Source organism: Monodon monoceros, unplaced genomic scaffold, assembly GCF_005190385.1.
Source record: "Monodon monoceros isolate NGI ecotype Baffin Bay Population unplaced genomic scaffold, NGI_Narwhal_1 Super_Scaffold_18, whole genome shotgun sequence".
Taxonomy (NCBI): Eukaryota; Metazoa; Chordata; class Mammalia; order Artiodactyla; family Monodontidae; genus Monodon; species Monodon monoceros.
The window spans coordinates 98,914,037-98,920,184 of NW_021703774.1; the positions used below are offsets into that span (position 1 = coordinate 98,914,037).

The 6,148-nt window shown below is 46.2% G+C and overlaps 1 non-coding gene across 1 annotated transcript; it reads right to left on the reverse strand.

Moving 5' to 3' along the window:
- Positions 1 to 2,819: 2,819 nt before the first annotated feature.
- TRNAR-UCU lies at positions 2,820 to 2,904 on the reverse strand. The gene is given in 2 exon segments: positions 2,820 to 2,855; positions 2,868 to 2,904. It is a non-coding gene; the product is annotated as a tRNA-Arg (tRNA).
- Positions 2,905 to 6,148: the final 3,244 nt, after the last annotated feature.

A 6,148-nucleotide genomic window follows, 5' to 3' on the forward strand; every position in this document is an offset into this window, starting at 1 on the left:
TAAATTAATTAATAAACTCCTACCCCCAACATCTAAAAAAAAAAAAAAAAACTTTAAAAAAGAAAAAAGCTAGGCAATGGTTTCCTATTGCCTTTAGGGCGAAGTCCACACTCCTTAACATGGTGTACAAGACCTTCAGGACATGGTCCCTGCTGGAATCACCTTGTAAAGAGATATCTTGTTTACATATTTCTCTATGCTTAGTAGGAGGAGCTCCTAAAGGGTGTATTTATGGCTGAGATCCAGCACGGAGCAGAACATAAGGAGTTAATAAATGTTTGTTAAATCAAATTCAGAAAATCTTTAATGGATAAGCAGTATCAGGGCTGACTACTGGAAAGTGAACTTAAGAACAGGCACCAAATGCTTTTTATTCCTTCCTCATTAGCTTAGGAATTCTTTTGCTCTATCTTTTTAAAATTAACTTATTACAAGGATAAGATAGGCTTATTACGAAAACGACTCAAACATTACAAACAGGCAATCAGTAAAAAGACCCCCACCCTTCATACCACTGTCCCTCCTGTCCCAGCACTGTTAACCATTCATATATCCTTCCAGAAATATTCTCTGCACACACAGTCATGCTAATATACATTATTACTACTATTATTATTAGCATTACTTAACATAAAAAGAATATTAAGTACTCATTTACGTATCAATTTTTTTCATATAATCTTGGTTATTTTTCCATAGCAGTATATATGGATCTTCCTCATTTTTTAAAGGTCTGCGTTGTATTCAATTCAATTACAAGGCTCTACCATACTTTCTTCAAACAGTTCATTATTGATGGACATGTAGGTTATTTCCAGCTTGAGGCCATTCTATCAGGAATCTTGTAGGATCTTAGTTCCCTGACCAGGGATCAAACCCGGGCCCTTGGCAGTGAAAGCGTGGAGTCCCAACCACTGGATTGCCAGGGAATTCCGGAGGCCATTTTAAACAATGCTGCATTTACAGAAGAAAATTAAATGTAAATCTCACCAACAACATACCCTACATGTTATGAAACAGCTGAAAGATGGTTTCTAGTTGTAGTTTCAATCCATGTCTTGTTATGAATGAAGGTGAGCATCTTTTTATACATAGAATAATTTGTATTTCTTTTTTGTAATTTATCTGTTCTTGAGTTTGGTCATTTTTCTATTGCATTGTTGGTCGTTTTCTTACTGGTTTGTAGGAGTTATTTACATTTTAAGGAAACCAGCCCTTTTTTTGTGATATGTATTGTAATTATTCTTTCCCAGTTTGTCTTTTGATTTTGTTTATGGTACCTTATTTTTTGTCTTAGAGAAATTCATATATTTGTATTTATCAATTTTTTAAATTCTTCTAGGTTTGGGGTTATATTGCACTCAGTTTATTAAATAACTTCATCACGTTTTATGTTAGTGCTTTTCCTGGTTTTATTTTTATACCTGTATTTTCTTCATCCGGAATATACTTTTGTAAAAGGAGTGAAGTGGGAATTTTGTCCCAGAACCACTGATAATGAACATTCTTCCTCTTCTACACTAATTTGAAATGCCACTTTTATCATTGTTAGTGAGAGTAAAATGGATACAATCTCTATGAGAGCAATTTGGCAGTATCTATCAAAGAATGCACAAATAAACCTTTGACACAGCAATTCAACTTCCTAGGAATCTATCCTACAGATACGTTTGCACTTGTGTACAATGATGTAAGAATAAGGATGTTCACTGAAACATTGTAACAGGAAAATACTGGACACTTAAATGACCAACTATTGGGGACTATTAAATCATTAGGTACAATGGAACAAGGCAGCTCTATTGTATTAATAAGTGAACTAGCAAGCATAATATACTACCAATCGTAATGCTATATCACCTATATCAGTAACATCAACAAACATAAAGAAAGAGAATAGATATAGAAATGCTGACATGTGCATAAAATAAATCTGAAAATACTTCCAAGAAACCATTTTCACTGATGGCTTATAGAGAATTGAAAGGCTGGGATATAGGAAGAACAAGGATGTTTACTTTTCCCTGTGCCTTTTTTGACAATTTTGGGTTTTGTATTTTTTGCATGAATTGTTTGTTATAATGAGTTTTTAAAATTTCATTCATTCATTCATTCGCCTTTAGAGAGGTGGAACTCTAACCTCGTGCAAAGCTATGAACTGTCAGGAGAAGAAGTACAAGATAGTCATCCCTGCCTAGAGCAGCTGACAAGCAGAGTGGACCTCGGGTCTCTTTGCACCAGAATCGTGGAGGAGGGGAGAGGGCGTTCTTATTCGAAAGTCAGATTCCTGGGCCCCACCTTGATCGACTGAATGAGAGTAACGCCCAGAAATCTGCATTTCTGACAGGATCCCACTGGGGATTCAAGTACATGTCAATTCGTAAGCCTTCTGGGCTGGAGGGGCAGCTCACTGTGTGGGCGCGTTTCCTCGTCCTTTGCTCACCCCTCCCTAGCAGCCACGCGCGCGCTCCTGGCGAGGGGCGTACCCCCGGGGCCTGGGGGCAGGTCTCCCAAAACACCCTAGACCCGGGCCTCCCCCGCGCTCTGCTCACGCTGAAACCGCGAGGCTTCGCTTCGCCGCCGCCCAGGCCGCTCTTCCCAGTTCCCGGATCCGGCTCCGGAGTCTGCAGGGCCCAGGCCCAGAGCCACTGAGCCAGGGAAGCAGGGGGAAGGAGAGACTAGAGGTGCGAGCGGCTAGAGGTAAAAGAGCTGCAGAAGCCGAAGGCAGTGGGCAGATGATGCGAGGCCAGTTCAGCCCTTTAGGAAAATGAGAGAAATGACAAGTGTAGAAAATAAATTACGTACTGGGGGAAAAACTGCGACTCCGCCGGGACTCGAACCCGGAACCTTTGAATGCCTTCAGCCTCTAGAAGTCCAATGCGCTATCCATTGCGCCACGGAGCCACCTGTTGGACTCTTTGCGCATCTGCTCTGTTAAGCCAGAGGCAACGGCCCCGCGCCCTTCCCACCGCCCCCTTAGCCGTCGGTCTGTATCGCAGAGGCCAGGACACTGACAGACACCGGCCGCAAGCGCCCGTCCTCACCCGGAGACCGCCTCTTAACGAAACCGGCGAGTCTTGCAAGCGAAGGGAGGGCGCGAGTCCGCCGGGTGCCGGCTGGTGCGTCTGAGGACAGCCGCAGCCCCGTCTCCGGCCCGCCCTGGGCACCGCCGTACCTGGCCGCTCAGGACAAATCACGCCCGCTCTCTTCCTCCCCAGCTCCCTTCCTGCCTGATCGCCCCCGCCTACCCGCTCTCCCGCGGCCGGTTCCGCCCGGCCTGGCCCCGCCCCGGCGATGCAGGCCCCAGGCTCGCCGTTGAGCCGTTAAGCCGGGCCGGTGACGCGGGGCACTTACGTCGCACCTTTTAGCGGCCGATCCCGAGCAGCGACACCTTGGACTTTGAGGCGTGGGCAGCGGCCCCTCCCGGGTCCCGGGCTCTTTCTTGGCCGCCCGCGGCCGGGATCCGCCGCGGCAAGCGCGGGTCGCGACGACGTCTGTGTGAGTGCCTGTGCGTGTTTATTTGCGCGGGGTTCGGTAAAACGGTGTTTGGGTTGCATTTCGCTCCCCACAGACCCAGAGCCGAATTTCTGAGGTATCCGGGCTCTGGTGGACTGAGGGGGGCGACGCGCCCCGCGCTGCAGCATCCTCCGATAGCTCATCCCAGCTCCGGCAACTGCCTCCGGGGGCGCCGCGCAGCAGCGGAGCCCGCGCGCCCGGAGCACGAGGCTGCGTGGGCGGCGCCGGTGAAGGGCCTGCGCGCGTGGGAGCGCCGGGAGCATGCGTGAGCGGGCGTGTGCGGTTGGGGGGCGCGCGCCCGAGCGTAGCCGCGTGGCTTTCCGGAGGCAGCCGGCATCCGAAGGAGGCGGCGCAGCCGGAGTCCGGACGAGCTCCCCGCTGCTCGAAAGGGCGCGGTCGCTACGAATCAGAGGGTCGGTCTGAGGGGGTATTTTTCAGTGCTCCTGTAATTCGCATCAGTAAGACCCCGAAGCCACTTGAAAGAGACGATGTAAGTAAAATCGCGTGGCTGCCTTGCAAACGCCTCTGCATGCAAAACTCTTGGTCCCCGCTCCAATCGGCTTGCGGTTTTCTGAGCCCCGCCTACGTAGAAATTGCGGAGCTGCTGCTGTGACCTGTGGTCCACTCCGTTCCACGCTGCCCAGCTACATCAGGCATCAAAGCAAAGCGGTCTCCGTCCGTGTTCTAAAGAGGGAAGGGAGCTCCCAGGAAGGGTCTAGTGGAGTCGGGATCTGTACATTCTTATTTAACTTCACCCCACAACAATGCTATGAGCCAGATACTATCGTCCTCTTTATAAGGAAGGGAAAATGCAGCTATAGGAGTTTGAATAACTTGTGTAGGGACACCTCCCTGGTGTGTCAAGAACTTTGAGGAATCTGCATTAGCCAGTGTCAACATGATCGTGTCGGTTCTCTGAACCCCAGTTCTCCCAGGAACGAAGCAGGTGGGCCCAGATGGATGCTTGCACACAAAATGGGTGGCATTATAGAAGAGGAATGCGGAGCTTGGGGGACCTACCAGTTTATAGCAAGCAGTAAGCAAGCCTGCTCTTTGTCCCACAGAGGGACATTCCCTCATCCCTCAAGGTTGCTCACTGCAAACACAACTCTGAAGAATGGCCCAAATGAGCAGGATCTTACATTCTTAGCACACTCAGCAAGAATGTGCAAGGATGCTAAGGGCCCACGTTCATTGCCTCTCCAAACAGTGGCAGAGCCCTGATTGATGCCAGGCATGTCTCTTTCATTCTACCATAATAAAGTTCCTTGACAGTAAGCATTTTATGTAAAACATTGTTATGCCCCCTTTAAGATTAATGAAATAAAACAAATACCCTCACATGAAGGAAGGAGGAATTCTGACATATACCAGATTAACCCTTAAAATAGAAAATGACTTCAAATTGTATTGGTTTAAACAAATCTTTTTTGAACTCTGAAATGTGTCAAGCACTAGTGGCATCTCAGAGTCTTCACTGGTCCTTGGAATTGCACATGGCTGAACAGGGGAGGAGTGATGCTTAATGCTTCCTTGGAATACCATACAAAGGAATTCTCCTGAGGGCACTGGAGCCAAATCTCAAATGATGAGTCATTGATATGATTAAGTAACAATTCAGACTCATATATAAAAGTTCTGGGAAGGGGGAATTGAGAAAGAAATCACATGCTAAGGAAAGATGCGTGTGTCCTTAATTCCACTTAATAAATCAAACAAAGAATTTTTAGATATTTGATTCCTTTCACTAGTTGAGATCAAAACGCCTTGTCTATGTCATGGAAAACATTACCAAGATATGGGGTTAGCAGACAGTGTGGGAAAACCAGGCTTGTGTGACCAACGCTGTGAGCAATCAAGGTGTACTTTTTACGCCTTACAATTAGAAGCCTGGGAAAGCCATGGCAGAACAAACACTCTGTGTGTTCTCTGACAATTAATAAGTGGTTTGTAATGAGTCTGGCTTTAGAGGCAGCAATGGTAGTATGTAAAAGGAATAAAAATGTGTATTTAGTTACCATCTAAGGAGAAAGATCCAGTAGGTTTTCTCTTCCCCTTTCCTAAATCTAAGAGCTGAATTTTCTCAGGCAGTGCATGCCGTGAACAGCTGCCATCACACAACCTGAACCAAGAATTCCTGCAGGAAAAAAACACAAAAACAAAAAACAACACCTCTTCCTTTCTACCGACAGAGGGAACCAAAGCATGAACTATAACCGCCTGTGAGCGGGCTGATCGCTGCAGTTTGCAATTTGAGTTCCCTAAATTAAGCGCTACTTCATCTTGCTGTTTTAAAGTTCAAATCCATTATACACCTCTGGGAGTCTGCAATAACATTTTTCATGTTTGTACAGAAGGATTATTTTAAAATTTCTATGTTCTATTTGCAGAGCTTGGAAGCAGCTTCAGCCTTCCCCAGAAGCTCTAGAAATCTGTATTTCTATATATTTTTTATTTCTATATATTTCTATAATATTTTCACTTGCTTTGCTTTGCTCTAGAGGGAGAAGGTCGTTGGAGTACCAGTTTAATTCAATTCAATGAGTATTTAGGGAGGATACATTTGGGCCTACTGTGGGAGGTAAAAGTGGAAGTTTAAGACACAATCCCTACCTTCGAGGATACTTCAGAT